This window comes from Narcine bancroftii, chromosome 2 (assembly GCF_036971445.1).
Source record: "Narcine bancroftii isolate sNarBan1 chromosome 2, sNarBan1.hap1, whole genome shotgun sequence".
NCBI classification, from domain to species: domain Eukaryota; kingdom Metazoa; phylum Chordata; class Chondrichthyes; order Torpediniformes; family Narcinidae; genus Narcine; species Narcine bancroftii.
Genome location: NC_091470.1, coordinates 222,751,520 through 222,769,178, shown reverse-complemented (window position 1 = coordinate 222,769,178; position 17,659 = coordinate 222,751,520). Strand labels below are relative to the sequence as shown.

Genomic DNA, 17,659 nt, shown 5'->3' with positions numbered 1-17,659 from the left:
CCCACAGAAAAACTTAGACACAAAACAAACACAAAACACACAAAACTTCAATCTCAACTGAAGCAAAGTTCATAAACAAAATTCAGTTTGTTTGGTAAACTGAAGCCAAAAGATCTTTGAAAGAGAGAGAGAGAGAGAGAGAGAGAGAGAGCATAAAATTCAAAGTTGTCTTCTTGTGTTGCTTGCAGAGAGAGGTAACACTGGCTTGGTCCGGATCCTTCTGGCTGCCTTCGGAACGTTCATCCCTTTTGAAATCCCAACATTCTAAACTATCCTCCAGACCATGACTCATGCTCTGGGCCTTCTTCCACTCCACAGCACCCCCAGTGGGGGTTTATCATCCAAGTCCAGTATTTTTTTTTCATTTTCTGCAGATGCCTAGTCTGTCTCCCACTCTCTCAGCAGTCCACCTTCACCTTGGGTCTCTAAGGCAAACTGTCATTTTTTAACATAAAACCACACAACACATAGGCCAATACACAACACAGAACTCTGTAACACTTGGGCCAGGCAGCGGCCGACACAGAGGGCCCCTGACGATGATGAGAATGAAGTGGTGAACATGGGCAATGACCAGGCTACCCTACTGACACTCCCCACACCTCCAGACGCCATCGGCTGCTGCACACCGCACTCCACGACCAACATCAATGTGGTCAACGGGGGCGATGACCAGGCTGCCCTACTGACGCTTCCCACACCTCCAGTCATCATCGGTTGCGTACGCCACACCCCATGACCGATGTCGATGTGGTCAACTCAGATGATGACCAGGCTGCCCTACAGACACTCCCCATGTCTCCAGATGCCATAAATCGCTGTGCACAACTGGAGAGTGACAACTCCAACCCTAGACAGTCCTGGCTGCCACCACGCTGACCAGGGACATCCCTCATGACCTCAGACGCTCTATGATGGACATGCAAGTCAACGGACAGGTAATAAAGTGCCTGTTCAACAGTGGCAGCACCGAGAGCTGCATTCACCCAAGCGTGGCCCACTCCCTGAGATTAAAAGTCCATCTCACCACCTGCTCAATTGCCCTTGCCACCAAGGATAAGACTGTTGGTACCCTCAGGCATTGTTCAGCTGATATAACTGTGGGAGGGGAGACATACACAGGGTTCAGGCTCCTAGTCATGCCCAAACTCTGTGGCCCAGTCCTCCTGGGCCTGATTTTTCAGTGCTACCTGCAGAATGTCACCCTTGCCTTTGGGGGCCCCAACCACCACTCACATCAGACAGCACACCAACCTACCAGCCCTGGCCAACCAGCGGCCTCTCCACACTATGCAACAACCCACCAGTGCTCTTCCCACATCTTAAGCTAGGATTCAAGCTGATCACTGCCAGATGTAGGCACTATTGTACTGCAGACAGAGACTTCATCAAGGCGGAGGTGCGATGACTCCTGGCGGAAGGTGTCATAGCCCAGTAACAGCCCTTGGAGAGCCCAGGTCCTGGTGGTCAAAGGGGGAAGTAAGCCGTGGATGGTCATGGATTACTGCCAGACCATTAACCGGTACACCCAACTGGATACCTACACCTTGCCAAGGATTGCCGACATGGTCAATGAGATAAACCACTACCGGGTTTTCTCCATGATTGACCTGAAGTCGGCCTATCATCAAATCCCCATCTACTAGAAGGATAAGCCCTATCCCACCTTTGAGGCAGACGGGCGCCTGTACCAGTTCCACCGAGTTCCTTTTGGGGTCACGAATGGGGTCTCCGTCTTCCAGTGGGAGATGGATCGCATGGTAGACCGGCACAAGCTAAAGGCGACATTCCTGTATCTGGATAATGTCACTATCTGGGGCCAGGACCAGCAGGACCATGATGCTAACCTGGGAAAATTCCTCCAGATGGCCGTGGAGCTGAACCTCACTTAAACAAGGAGTAATATGTGTTTAGCACCACCTGCCTTTCCATACTGGGTTACATCATGGCCCATGGGGTAATTGGCCCAGATCCAGAAAGGATGCACCCATTAAAAGAGCTACCTCTTCCCCTCACGCTAAAGGTCCTCCACAGGTGCCTTTGCTTATTCTCCTATTACTTGTAGTGGGTTCCTCACTTCTCGGACAAGGTCCGCCCATTGGCCCAAGCTACAACTTTTCCCCTCACACCCAAGGCACAGGCAGCCTTCATCCGTATCAGGTAGGACATCATGGACGCCATGAGGCAGGCCGTGGATGAGGACTCCCCTTCTAGGTGGAGAGCAATGCCTCTGAAGTAGCCCTCGGCGCTACCTTCAACCAAGGGGGGGTGCCCCGTCACTTTCTTCTCTAGGACCCTCCACGGCTCTGAGCTAGGGCATTCTGCCATTGAAAAGGAGGCCCAGGCTAATGTGGAAGAGGTCCACCACTGGTGCCACTATCTAACCAGCAGGAGATTCACCCTCCTCACGGACCAGAGGGCCGTGGCATTCATGTTTAACACTACCCACAAGATCAATATCAAGAATGACAAGATCCTGCGCTGGAGAGTCAAACTGGCAACCTACAGCTACGTCATCCAGTACCACCCCAGGAAGTTTAACGACTCCCCCGATGCCCGCTCTCGGACCTGTGCGCTTATGCATGATGTTAGGTTGCAGGCATTGCATGAGTCCCTCTGCCATCCGGATGTCACCAGGTTGTACCATTTCATTAAGTCCCGGAACCTGCCGTATACCATCAGGGATGTCAGGGACATGACCAAGGCCTGCCGGGTCTGCGCGGAGTGTAAACCCCATTTCCTCCACCCGCCCCAAGCCCATGTTGTAAAGGCCACTAGGCCTTTCGAGCGTCTTGGCATGTACTTCAAAGGGCCCCTGCCTTCCAAAAACCAAAACATCTATTTCCTCACGGTAGTGGACAAGCACTCTCACTTCCCTTTCACTATCCCTTGCCCAGACACCTCCATGGTCACGATCATCAGAACCCTGGGGCAGATCTTCACTATGTTTGGCTATCCCACTTTCATCCACAGCAACTGGTTGTCTAGTTTCATGAGTGGCGAGCTGCGCCAGTACCTGACAGCAAGGGGCATTGTGACCAGTCGCAAGACGAGTTATAACCCAAGAGGCAATGGGCAAGTGGAATGCGAAAACGGGTTGTCTCCTGGCTCTCAAGTAAAAACGGTGGGCTGTTGAGTACTGGCTGGAGGCCCTGCCCGAGGCACTCCATACCATTCGGTCGCTGCTGTGTACGGCTACCAACGGGACCTCTCATGAAAGTCTGTTCTCATTCCGCAGGAAGTCGGTGACTGGAGTGTCCCTCCCAGCGTGGCTCACATCCCTGGGACCAGTGCTCCTGCATAAGCACCTGCCCTGGTCGAGCAGATCTTCCTCCTTCATGCAAACTGCAACTACGTCTACATTAGGTTCAGCAGTGGCAGGGGGGACACAGTCTCAAGCAGGGACCTGGCACTTAGCAGGAGCACCCACCACCCCATGGCATCTTTCAGCCCAGGACATCGCCAACTGGTCATATATCCCCATCCCCAGGCAGTTATGGGGCACGCAGAACATCCTTGACGACCAGGGGCCAACTTCAACCCTGGGGGACGAACCTGACCCCCCACCCATCCAATACAACTCTCATACATCGATCCTGGCCTCCTCAGCCACCCCACACGTGGCACCACACCAGTCACACAGACCCCTGCCACCAGCCCCCCCACTTCACCTCCGACCAGTGACCAAGAGCCAGTCCTACGATGGTCACAGAGACCCCGCCAGTTGCTGAAATGTCTCAATCTGTAAGTATAGTAGTGGGTATGATTCCTTGTTACTGCCCCCCCCCCCCCCGGGACAATTTTAAAGAAGGGGGTGAATGTGGTGGTACATCACTGGCCTACTGCAGAGGGAAACCTCTGTACCTGCAGAAGTGTAAGGGGACAGGACAACACCTGGCCAGCTGTCAATCAGTCAGCCTGAATGGATCAAGCCCCACCTGCTTGGGTGTCAATCACCCTCCGGGATATAAGCCTGTGCCGGCCTCCCGAAGCCTCACTCAGAGTTACTGCTGCTACAAGCAGCCAGTCTCTGTGGAAGTCTTTGTGGATTAAAGCCTGTTGTACAGTCTTTACCTTGTGTGTGTCTGATTCTGGCTAACAGCGCACCACATCCTGTTACAGTTTTAAAATGCTCATGTATCTTTCTATCATGTAGGTAGCCAGGTTGGCTTCTCTTTTTACTTCTTCCCATCCCCCCCCCCCTTTGAAATTGTGTTTCATCTGTCAGCAGGTTTTCCACTTGTTATGTGGTTTTATTTAGAGCAAAGAGAATAAATGAACATGCTCATGTGATAGAAAATAAAAACATTTACACCAAATGTCTTCCTTTAAACAGCTTAATAATGGATTATTGATCCTTAATAAGACTATTTTTGTGCCAGGAGTCAATAATGTTCATTGCCTGCTTAACAAGCAGCCTGGCTGTGATTTTTAAAAGCTTGGAGGAGTTGACATTGGACTTGTAATTCCCATTGATACCTCCTCAAATCATAGATTGCAAGTTGTCAAAGAAATCACAAGAACATTGGCTCTAACTAACATGGTGTCTCGATCAGTGGTGTCACTAGGGTTGGTGACACCCAGTGCAGTAACTCATGGTGTCACCCGACACCCCCCCATGGACCTCCTTCCATTCCCAAACGTAGAGAATCTTTAGCAATTGTTTTTGTACTAACGTTACTCATGAATCATAATTCCAATATATATCACGGAATGTAATGGCAATAGTAGTGAGATAAACAACTAGCTTAATTAAAATTACACCTTTAAGTTACAATATCATACGCACAGAATAAATGTATTTACATTTACATAGTTCCATGCGATTGAAGTGAAAATTCAGCAAGAAAACAATACAATTTGAAATAAAAACATTTAAGAACTATATCAAAATTATGTTGGCTTTGATTTTTATCCTTCTTTTCCTTTAATTACTCCTTCCTTCTCAAAACAGTTATTGATGTAGGTTCATAAATACTAATTGTAGAGCTCGTCGAAAGAACCAAAGACTTGTTGATCCAAACCAAGGCTTTTATTAGCAAAAGACAGGAGCTCTTCACAGGTGGCCGACCAGTCCGGAATGATCCGACCTGGCTAGGGACACAACCCTTTAAGGCCCAGACAGTAGGCGTGGCTTAGCTCTCAGCCAATCGCTGTAAGCACAGTCTAGATACTGTAACTATATACACTATATACATTGGTGATAGATCTGTACTATCACATTAATTACCACATTATTTTGTCTAAAACACCAGAAAATTTGATGAAAGCAGTAACTATAAAATCTCTGGCAGCAATGAAAACAACAGCGCTTGCTTGTACCGCGTACAGGCAAAACCACATGATTTGAAGTGGCATTGTAATTGGGTAATAATGACAGCTCTGACTGGAGCGCATTAAAAGCTTCAGAGAGTAAATTAGGATTGAGTTTTAACCTTGAGGGTGTATTTATGCATGTAAGATGGGTTTACAAAATATGTTTTTGTTGTTATAACTAACTGCAGGGAGATTTTTATAAAAAAATAATAAATTTCTGCTGAAACACTGCACAAAACTTGTATGGACTGTCATTTTGGTGGTGTCACCTGGGGTGATCTGCACACCCCACTCTCCCCTAGAGATGCCAGTGGTCTCCATTGTTTTCCACTGAAGTGTAGTTTAAAAAGTTTTCAATCAGAAGATTGAATTTTTGGACAGTATTAAAAGCGCACAAGGTGGTCACAAATAATTAAAAGAGAAACAACACAAAACAGATGGGCACATTTTGCTCCTCCTTAATGTTTAAGAAAAATCCTAATTTACCAATGAATATCTTAAAACCATTAAGGTGATATCCTTAAAAAGTACTCAAATAAAGTGAACTACTCTAACCCAGAAACAATTGTTTTATTTTAAGTGATGGAATCAGATTCACCTGTTAAAGAATTCAAAACTTTGCTGGTGAGATGCAACTACTATGAATACTTAGATATTGTGTATTTAATGCATCTACTGTAGTGTGGATTGTGGAAGGTCATGTGACCTCTCCATCTGGAAACTGGTTGTAATGTGGATTGTGGGGGATCATGTGACCTCTCCGACTGGAAACTTGTCGAAACTCATCTCATCTGCCAATCAAGGGTTAGATCTACCCAGATGAGGTTGATGCATGATTGGCCGTTGTAGCTGATATGTGATTGCTTCTCCAGGTACCAACCAATAGTTATATCTGTCCACAGGTGAGGCTGACACGTGATTGGTCTTCACATGCCCTGCATTGAAAAAGCAGTCCGTGGAGATCTCCCTTTCTCTCTATCTCTGTTCTTGCTGCTGCAAGGAAATGATCACTGAACTCTAGTCTGCAGGCTACAGGCAGCTCTGGAGTGCTGGCTGCAATGGGCCCGTCCTGGATCCACATCGTGGTTGATACGGGAGTCCAGGTTCATTTGATATACTTTCTAGTTGCAATCAATTTATTGTTCATTAGTGTGCTGTGTCTGTGGATGGATGTGTTTAACCCTTGCATACCCAATTGGGAGTTGAGAATGTTTAGCAGTAATTTATGTGCACCTGATGTGTAGTAATTTTTAAATTATTTTAGGTTCATCTGAAGGTTGTGTGGCCTTTTGTGAATGGTCCTGTGCATAAATAAAGACCACTGTTTATAAATAACATGTGTCAAGCCTTGATTCTCTTTGATTCTAAACATAGCATTCATATTGTCTTTAATGAATTTGATACATTTTAAACAGCTTGCTTCCATGCTCATTACAGTAAATATTTTGGTACTATGCAACCGAAGAGAGTCCAGATTTTTATGTTGGAGCAAATAGATTGATGGGTAGAGTGAAACAAAGTTGTAAAGTCAATGAATTTTTTGTTTTTATTTTTGATAATTCAGAAGCAGATTACAAAATCTTTCAAAGTCAATGGGCATCCTTTCAATTTTTGACCCTGTTGTAATGAGGAATAATGCTATAAAGAATATTCTTTGCAGTCATTGGATGAAATATTAAGAACTCCTTAATGTTTTCCCTCCACTATCTTTATGATCAATAAAACTGGACAACAATTCTTGTCAAATGGTTTGCTTCCTTGAATAAAAAAGTTGGGATTATGATAGACAACTTCAAACTGAAAAAAACGATAATTTCAGAGTTGCTGTATTTCAGAGGTTGTAAGAGAAAGTTGGAGAAACTTTCAACATGTGAAATTCAATAATGATGCTGACGTGAGTTCAACTGACCTAAAGGTGCTATGCCGCTGATGTCTGATTTTACTCTGTGTAGAGCTCATCGAAAGAACCAAAGACTTGTTGATCCAAACCAAGGCTTTTATTAGCAAAAAACAGGAGCTCTTCACAGTTGGCTGACCACTCTGGAATGATCCGACCTGGATAGGGACACAACCCTTTAAGGCCCAGACAGTAGGCGTGGCTTAGCTCTCAGCCAATCACTGTAAGCACAGTCATTACACTCTAGATACTGTAACTATATACATTGGTGATAGGTCTGTACTATCACACTCTGTATCTGATGCCTCTCGTGTCAGTGTCCAACATGATCGGCCAAAATTGATGGATTCTGGTTGCTCTGATATTGCTTTTACGAGGTCGCAATTTCCTGGTGAAACATTACACCATGTTCATTACTGACTGCACCAAGATCAGCAGGGAAGAGGTCCAAGTGTGACTGCAGAAAATTAATTGCTATTGTTAAGTACATTCATTATGCTATTGCCTGAAGAACATGTGCATCAACATGCTTTCAATTGACATCAGTGTAATGCACAGCATCTGTATATGTGAACTGCTTTTATAGCCTGTCTACATCTATCCTGACTAAGCATGCCCAGGCCAACAACAACATTTGAATAGCACCTGCACTGAGTGCATGCCCAGGCATGCTTGAACTGACCAAAATAGGTTGCTTTGTGGCCATACACAAGTAAACTTGAAACACGACAGTAAATCACAAATAAAAATGTTATAGAGTACAATTCTGTTTATCCAAAATCAGACTCTCTGAAATCCTCAGTTACCTGAATATTTTAAAAAATTTGGATAAATGAGGATACCAGAAATCCACATTTTTTAAAAAACTTTTTTTTATTACCTTTTTTTTTTTCTTTTAAGAAATCCACATTTATCTGAATTTTTTTGGACCCCAAATGTCTGGGGACATTGGGCTCCCAGTAGCGGCTGCATCGGACCTCAGGCTCGCGGCAACAACGCGGAACTCAAGTTCCCAGGCAGGAGCGGGACCCTTGGGCTCATGGCACAACCGGGGCCTCAGTGGGGAGGTGTCGATGATTGGCAGTGGCCAGCAATTTTTAGTGAGAATTAAACATGATTTTAATGCTTAAAATGCCTTCCCTTGTTGTGTTTAAACACTGTTACAAGTAATTTGCTAAATGACCGGTCCTCTGAAAAGAAAACATTTATCCAAAATGGGCCCAGTCCCAACGCCTTTTTCGGATCATCGAAGTTGTACTCTATCTAAAAAATGGAATGGGATAGGAAAACTTTAAGGTGATTTTTCGAATCAGCAGCCCAAAATCTATAAAATAACCCAAATGCATTCAGGAAGCAAAATCTTCCAAGTCCCAGAGTTATCTGAAAATTATCACATTTCAGTTTACAAATTAGCAGCTGCATTTCCCCCATTTTTAAACAGTGACCAATGGCTCATCATTGGATTGAACTCTCCTTGGCATGTCTCTGAGAAAGTGAAAGACATTACACAAACCCTTCTTCTTTCTTTACACTGTTTTTTAAACATTTTCAGGACATTGAAAAATGAAGCCTTATTAGGTCCAACTGAAAACATCCAGGCTTTAAGATAGACCCCCGGTTGTGTTATGTCGTAGTTATCTGCAAGTGTCCTCAGCAGTCAAATTGTAGTGTTCAGGCAATGCCTGTAATTTCATGCATTTAGAGGCTGAGCTCCAAGCCTTTGAATCATTCACAGTTGTAGAATAAGATTTTGTGTTCAATGACCAAGATGTTCTGACAGCTTCCCCTTGTCGTTTCTCTATATAGGATTAGAGTGAGTCATTTACATGACAGATCATTTTCATATCTCAGCAGACACAAGTTCACAAGGGAAATGGATCATGTGAATGTTTAGGGCAGATAAATCCAAAACTAGATTGCATGGATCTCAGGTAAGAACAAAAGGATCCAAGTTAGACATCCTGTATTTTCATAAAACCCAATAGCAGGCCTGTTCAGGCCATGGGCCCCGTACCTCCCAATTACACCTACACCCTGTTTCGTTTTGAATAGTGGGAAGGAACTGGAGCACCCGGAGGAAACCCACACTCACACAGAATGTGCAAGCTCCTTTCAGACAGTGCCCGATCCTGGGTCGCTGGCCCTGTAAGAGCATTGTGATAACCATGCTTCCTTGTAAGAGATTGTGGGTATTTCATCAAAACAATCTTGGAGCAAATGTTGAACATGTGAGGATAAGCACCAAGATCAAGTCAATGTGGACAATGGGGAGAGAAGTGACAATTCATGGAGGCCAGGAAATAGAGCAAGAGGTTGATGCCAGACTGAACCTGCTAGACTGCAAATAAAAGGATATTAACTTTAGAGCCAGCATTTATGTCACAGGAAATAAATATCTTTCTGATGACAGATATCTAGCCATTTCCACTCTTGAAAGATCTAGAACAAGAGTTTATGAAAAATCAATCCAAGCACACAATTCTTTTCAGCGAGTTAATGGAAGAATTCCCTTGATGTCTCTTGCAGGTAATCAATAAACCATAAATGCGAATGACTTATATTACTGACTGAGATTGAAGAAGACAAGATTGTTTGCAGCTCAGGGGAGCTGTGAAGGATGCTCTAGACCTACCGCTTCTGTGATTTCAACTAATATCTTTCCTCTTCCATCATGTAACCTCTCACTATAGCTTTAATTGATAGCTATTACCAGAAATCTGATTTTTCTACTGGGTCTCTTGGGTTATATCTTCAGTGTGGAAATGTATATCTCATTGAGGATACCCATTCTCAAGTAAATCAGCATTTTTCTGATCTACGCCGGTAATGTGTGGAAACTGCAGGCATCCCAATGGAGAACAGGCAGTGGGATTTGGGTGTGCAAAGTTAAAGGTTCCATTATTGTCACATAATACCACATTTAGAATGAAATTCCTTAACTCTACTGTAAAGAAGACAGAGAGCCACCACTTTGTCCAGCGCTCCTCAAAGAAACCTACAGCACCTGATGTTCCAAGGTGGTTTCCCCTCCAAGTACTGTGATTAGTCAATTACTTTTTAATTCAATGAAGACTCCTCCAACTTCTAAACATGTACCCTCAAGGCTGATACTCAGGTAGATGGTGTGGTGAAGAAGGCATTTGGAATGTTGGCCTTCATAAATCGGAGTATTGAATTCAAGAGTAGGGAGGTTATGATGAAATTGTACAAGGCATTGGTGAGGCCAAATTTGGAGTACTGTGTACAGTTTTGTCACCAAATTATAGGAAAGATATAAACAAAATAGAGAGAGTGCAGAGAAGGTTCATGAGAACGTTGACAGGATTTCAGGGTCTGAGTTACAGGGAAAGGTTGTGCAGAATGGGGCTTTTTTTCTCTGGAGCATAGAAGATTGAGAGGGGACTTGATAGAGGTGTTTAAAATTTTAAAATGGACAGACAGAGTAAATGTGGATAGGCTTTTTCAATTAAGAAAGGGGGAGATTCAAACTAGAGGACATGGTTTAAGATTGAAGGGGGAAAATTATAAGGGGAACATGAGGGGAAATTTCTTTACGCAGAGGGTGGTGGGGATGTGGAATGAGCTTCCGGCAGATGTGGTCGAGGCGGGATCATTGGTTACATTTAAGGAAAGACTGGATCGTTACATGGATAGGAGGGGACTAGAGGGGTATGGACCGGGTGCTGGTCAGTGGGAGTAGGAGGGTGGGGATTTGCTACGACATGGACTAGTAGGGCCGAACTGGCCTGTTCTGTGCTGTAAGTGGTTATATGGTTATATGTTCAATATACAACTCTTCATGGCTCTGGAAGTACAAGACATCTCTCCACAGGTGTTGCCTTACCTGAGTTTTTCTAGAATGCCTTTTAAATTTACATTTCACCCGCTGCAGGTCAGATGCAATTCTTGCTGCGCTGTCACCTACTGCAAGTAAATGCAAGCATCCTTTTTTTATATATAGTGTTGGGTGAGACAAGAACTAGAGAACAAGGTGAAATGCTTAAAGGAAGCATTAAGGCGAACTTCTACAGAGAGAGAGAATGGGTAGAATGAGCTGCCAACTGAAATGGTGAATGCAGGCTCAATTTTGATATTTAAGAAAAATTTGGACAGGTACATGGATGGGATGGATATGGAGGCAATGGTCCAGCTAAAGGTGATTGGGACGAGGCAAAATAATAGTTGGGCACGGACTAGATGGGCCAAAGGGAGTGTTTCAATGCTGTAGGGTTCTATCTGGTGCCAGCTATCATCGGCTACCCTGTTGATGGTCGTGCCACACCAAAGCAAGACTTGATTTCATGAGAGGTCAGTGCCAGGTTGTGACAACTGATTGAAGCCATATGATGGGTTCCTCCAATCAGTGAGGTGTTTTAATAATATGATGGTTCCCAAGAACCACACCACAGCTTTAGTATAGATAATTAGCTGTAATTGGACTTGAATCCACATCCTTCTGATACAAGTGAGAGCTCTTCCATTTCAGCCAAGCCATCACCTGGTGGAAATGCCATTACACTGGACAACATTTTTTTTTTAATTTGCTTACTGAGAAAAAAAAATGAGGATTATGATAGACAGCTTCAAGCTGAACACAAATTTAATTTCATATTTGCTGTATCATGTAGGAAGTTGGAGAAACATTAACTTTTATTGTATTTAGAATGTTTAATCACAAAATGATGCCAATGCATTGAGTCAGTTCAACTGACGTAAAAATGTTTTGCCTCTGATCTTCATTTGTGCTCAGCATCTGATGCCTCTCACGTCAGTGTCCAACAATAGTCGGCCAGTATTGATGGATTCCAGTTGCCCTGATGCCATTTTTCCATGGTTGCAATATCCAAGTGCAGTGGTGGTGCAGAAAGTGTTTCAGAATACCAAATTTAGCCAAATTTGTGAGATGATATTATATTCTGCAAGTGATGTGTGGGTTCTTCTACCATTATGTTGTGCTGACTTTCTTTGCCACAGCAACAGGGGTAGCGGTTAAGGGAACACTGTTACAGAGCCAGCAACCTGTGTTCAGATCCTGTATTGTCTGTCAGGAGTTGTACTTGCTCCCTGTGCCTGTGTGGGTTTCTACGGTTCCCTCCCCCTCTCCAAAATTGTATAGGTTGGGGAAGGGGGGGGTGTGCTGTAGGTGAATTGGGCGTAATTGAGCAGCACAGGCTTGTGGGCTTAAAGGATCTGTGGCTGTGGTACAATGCCCTGAAGGAGAATATTTGTCTGTGCATTTTCCTATTCTAAGACTCATGAATCTGTCCTCTGTTCTAATAGTAATACATGTTGAAAACAAATTATTTCTGAAACTGGTCTTCTTATGAAATACAGGTTCAAATCACAATCAGGTTTCCTCCTGTACATTATACAATTATATTCAAAATAATTTTTAAAATAAGAATTCCCACCTTGGTCCTGAAAGGTTCTGACCTGAAGCACTGTGCATTTCTCTCTGAAGGTGAGTCTCTCTTGATTTTCATTGGTTATTCAAGATTGCAACACCTGCAATCTCTCATGTCCCTTTGAATCGTGGAACTGCGTAGGACTGATAGCGGGCAATGTCCTGTTGAACTGTAGTTGTCAGTCAACTCAATATGAACAATGCCCTGGATTAACAGTTGATGGTAAGCAAATGAATGTTTCCAATCATTACACTGAGACATGGCTGCAGTTTTCTTGCACTTGAATGATTGATGATTGCGAGATGTAACATATTTTTGAGATTTCCTGTCATATTTTAAGTGTAACATGTGATATTGAAGATACACATTCTGCATTCACATTCAGACTTCTTCCCTGCTGATCTTGGTGCAGTCAGTGATGAACATGGTGAAAGTTTTTAACAGGACATTGCGACCATGGAAAAATGGTTATCAGGGCAACTGGAATCCATCAATGCTGGCCGACTATTGTTGGACACTGACATGAGAGGCATCGGATTCAGAGTACAAATGAAGATCAGCGGCAAAACATTTTGAGGCTGAACTCATACAATGTGTCAGCATCATTATGCAATTAAACATGCTAAATTCAATAAAAATCAGATTTAATATTTCTCCAACTTCCTATGTGATCCGGCAAATCTGAAATGATATTTGTTCTTCAGCTTGAAGTTATCTATCACAATCACAATTTTTTTTTCAGGAAGCAAACTTTTTGGGGAAAAAAAATGCTGGCCAGCATTATTTAATGTTGCTGTGGCCATTATAAAAATAAAGGGATATCAAACCAAATTTAAATCGGGCAGAAGCACTGAATACATCATTCCTTGTAGCCTGAAGTCGGGAGAGAAAAAAGTGATGGGGTATGCATTAGCCCTGTATTTATGTGAATACTGGCATCTACTAAAGGGAAACGTGTAGCTTTCACCATTAAATCTTGGCAGGATACTTAATTATATTTCTCATTTCCTCTGGAAAATGTATGCATTTTTAATTGCCAAAATTCTTAGCTAATGACTTTTTTTTTCAATTCTTATTTGATTATTGTTTCTTACCCCAATAGTGCAATGAACTTGTAGCTGAAAAGACAGCTGGATGAGGGTCCCCACAGAGGAGCCACAGCTCAGCCATATGTTGTTGCATTTCTGGAAACCCTGAGATCATGTAAAAGATTGATAAGGTTGTTAATTTATTGTTTGTTGCCCAAAGCAATGTCTCATCCTTTATAGCTATATGCATCATATTATGATAAATTATGAATCTATTATCCAGTAGATTAGTTAACTTGAGTCATTAACCTTATCCGTTAGAGAAGAAAGTAAGTTGTCGGCATGGGAAAGCAAAGCATTGCAATGTAATTTGTGAGACGTACAACATTTCTCTTTGTTAGCAGAATTCCATGTAATTCGAGGTTCATATTTTTCAAATACAGTCTGAGTTGATGAATAATTTCTGTTATAGATCATGGACTAAACAGAGATATAACATGCACGCATTATGATGAATTTTGCTGGAGAATTTTGTAAAAAGTCAGCGAACATCGAGAATACACTTCTCGTCCAAAATAGCATGCATACAAATTAGTTCTTTTTTTAAATGCAGAGCATAAAAAGAGATGGGAGACCATTTGGCCCATGAAGCCTCAGCCAGCTCTCAGGCGTTCCCATCAGTCCCATTCTTCCACAGTTGCCTGCAGCCTCTTCTCTCTCACATGCCCATCAACTTTCCTCCATTCTCCTGGCACTCTTCCTCTGCAGACAACAGGCAATTTATTGTCACCAACGATCCAACTACCACAAATCTGGGACATGGGAGGAAGCTCTCATGATCATGGCTAGAATGCCCAAACTCCATATAGACATTATGATAAACAGGGAAGTCTGCAGATGCTGTGATTGTTGTGCAATGCACAAAGGTGCTGGAAATAAACTCCTCATCGATAAACGTTGGGTAATCTACTGAGTTGCTCCAGCATCTTTGTGTTTTACATCAAGTTCTCTTTTAAAATAAAACTAGACTATTCCCATTTTAATTCTCCCCCCAACCACATCAGACTTACCTCTGATCCTCAAAATGTTGCTCCTTCTCTTTACTTTGACCAACATTTTTTTGACTCTTTTACCCATATACTTTATATTCAAACCAAAGGACATAGTTTGGATTTCTTTGCAAATGCAGCTTCACCCATATCCCCCAGCTCCCGCTCTATCTATCTGAGTGCCAATCGCACTCCGTCATACATGGGGCCAGTCGCAGGCATCTTAGCGGGGTTCCCTGAGTCCGGGCTTCTCTGCTTTTCATCTTGCCTCTGGGTGCCCTGGTTGGAGTCGTCAGAATAGATTGACTCTAGTCCTAGCTGGTGACACTAGCTGCTATCAAGGTTTTTCACTGCTGATCACCAGCCCTGAGTTCTCTCTTTCTTATTGCTGATGGGGGCTTTTGTTATATCTTCGCCGTAGCTTCCAAGAAACCTCTCTCCAATTGACTGGCAAGATTGAAGGGCCTCTGTTATTCACTTAAAAGAATATTGAGTTTGAGTGGAAGCTTGAAATATAACTGTAATGTGATCAACAACCACAAGCAGACACAAAACAAGAGGTTAAAGGCTTTAATATTCTAAAATATCAGGCATGTCTCTATTTTCTGCTGGCCTGTATCCAAGGCTGATATAGAAGGAGAATCTTACAGGGAGGAGATACAGGGTCAGAAGTGGGCCAGCCTGGGCAGCCTAGTGAGGTCACACCTGCACTACAGTGTTCCACCACAATAACCCTCCAAGTGAGTCCTCCAAGGACAGGAAATCAAGGCTCCATTCAATTATTGTTTCTCTCTCCCTAGACCTGAATATGTGTTAAATCATGGACCAAACATCAATAATACTTGTTCTTGCTGCAAAGTAACCTACCTGTGAGCTCAGACTACATTCAGACAGAGAATTGTTGGAGTATCTTGGCAAATAAGATGGTAGCCATCAGTAGAAACTTTTCCAGACAGCTTAGACTACATGTGTGGCCCAGACACCTCAATATAGTAGAGTGTATCTATAATACAGTGGATTGTATTTTCAACTGATACAAGAAGAGGTTATATAAGTGGAAACATACTTATAATTCCCTGCTCTTTGTTCTGATGCATTTTGCTTGGTACATCAGATTTTACCCACACTTGGAGAACTGTGCAGTAACCAACAAACTCATTAAGCACATATCTTTGGGAGGAACCTGTGTGGTTAGAGGGTGACATGATAGGCAGCCTCCAGACAAACTACACCAGAGGTCAGGATTCGAACCCAGGAGCAATATGGCAGCTCTCATCAGTGAGCCATTGTACTGATCCATTTCCCTTCATTTGCTGTAGATGCAAGAAAAATCATTCTCTGAAAGCATAACCTAAACTCAAATCAAGAAATATGCTCAGTGCTATTAAATGAAGTAATGTGTTATTAAAGGGTAAGTTGCATTACGGTCTGGTATGGGGCCACCAACACCTCTAACCAGAAAGACCTCCAAAGTGTAGTGGATATAGCTCAGTACATCACAGGAAAAACTCTCCCCACCATTGAGAAATTCTCCACAAACTCCTGAGGAAATAAAGCCACTGACATGCTTTCTTCACGATGCCATTAGTGTGTTGGGTCCAGGAAAGATCTCCCTCTCCACCTCTGATTCCCTCTATGATAGCTGGATTGTATACCCCCTCTGGCTTTCCCTTCCTGAAGTCAACAATCAGCTCCTTAGTTTTGGTGACATTGAGTGCGATGTTGTTGTTGGAGCACTAATTGGCCAAGTTTTCAATCTCCCTCCTGTATGCTGACTCATCACCTCTCTTTATACAACCCACTACCATGGTATTGTGGTATTAAAAGGGAAAATGGAAACAGGTTAGTTGCTTTAATTTTTTTTTCATGAGATCAATTGTTCATTCATATTGCAAACAGAAAGTCACATGGATTCCCACCAAAAAATAAAATGCTGCCTCATTCGTTTATTCTCTCTCCCCTGACATTCACTTCATTATCTGAATAACTACAATGATATAGCAGTTAGTGCTGCTATTTCACAGCTCGCAGACCCCAGAGTAAATCCTAACCACAGGCGTGGCCTGTGTGGGGTTTGCATATTCTGCCATGTTGGCACGGGTTTCTTCCGGATGCTCCAATTTCCTCCCCATCCTAGTGCTGGACTGGTGGATTAATTGGTCACTATCAATCACCCCTTGGTGAAGGTTGATGACAAAATTAATCAAATAGTTGCTGGTTATGTGTGACAGGGAAGGAGGTTGTGAATGGCGCTAATTCCAGGAACACACTATGGATCTACCTGATGGGTCAGAGTGTTTCTTTCTCAAGTTTCAACTCTACAAATTGATGGTGAGGCCACATTTAGAATATTGTGTTCAAAGCTGGTCACTTCATTATCAAAAGGATTTGGAAGCTAACAAGAGGGTGCAGAAGAGATTTACCAGGGTTTTTGCCTGGAGTGGAAAATAAGTCTTATGAAGCAAGGTTAACGGAGCTAGGGCCTTACTCTTTGGAGTGTGGAAGGATGAGAGCAGACTTAATAAGCATCTACAACATTCTGGTAGGCATCCATTAGGTATGCAGCCAACACTTATTTTCCTAGGGCAGGAGTGACAAACACCCGAGGACATGTGTTCAAAGTGAAGGGAGGGAAGGTCAAGGGAGACCACTGCAGTAAGTTTTTTACACAGAGAGTTGTGGGTTCCTGGAATGCCTTGCTGGGAATGGTGGTGAAGGCTGAAATATTGGGAGTATTTAAGAGACTCTTAATTAGGCACATGGACCAAAGAAAATTGGAGGGTTATAAGTTAGGAAGGGTTTAGTTTTTGTTGATAGGAATATATAGGTTGACACGACATTGAGGGCTAAATGGCCTGTATTGTGCTGTAGTGTAGTGGCAGGGATTCATACTAGTGGATGAATTCATTACAGTGATATGTATCACACTCTAAAGGTTAAAACCTTGTGTTTTTGATTCTTAGT

At 43.1% G+C, this 17,659-nt stretch overlaps 1 long non-coding RNA gene across 1 annotated transcript; it reads left to right on the top strand.

The window, feature by feature from the left end:
- Window positions 1-325: 325 nt before the first annotated feature.
- Window positions 326-6,552, top strand: LOC138752618 (uncharacterized). The gene is made up of 3 exons (XR_011350767.1): window positions 326-938; window positions 3,239-3,744; window positions 6,219-6,552. It is a non-coding gene; the product is annotated as an uncharacterized lncRNA (long non-coding RNA).
- Window positions 6,553-17,659: the final 11,107 nt, after the last annotated feature.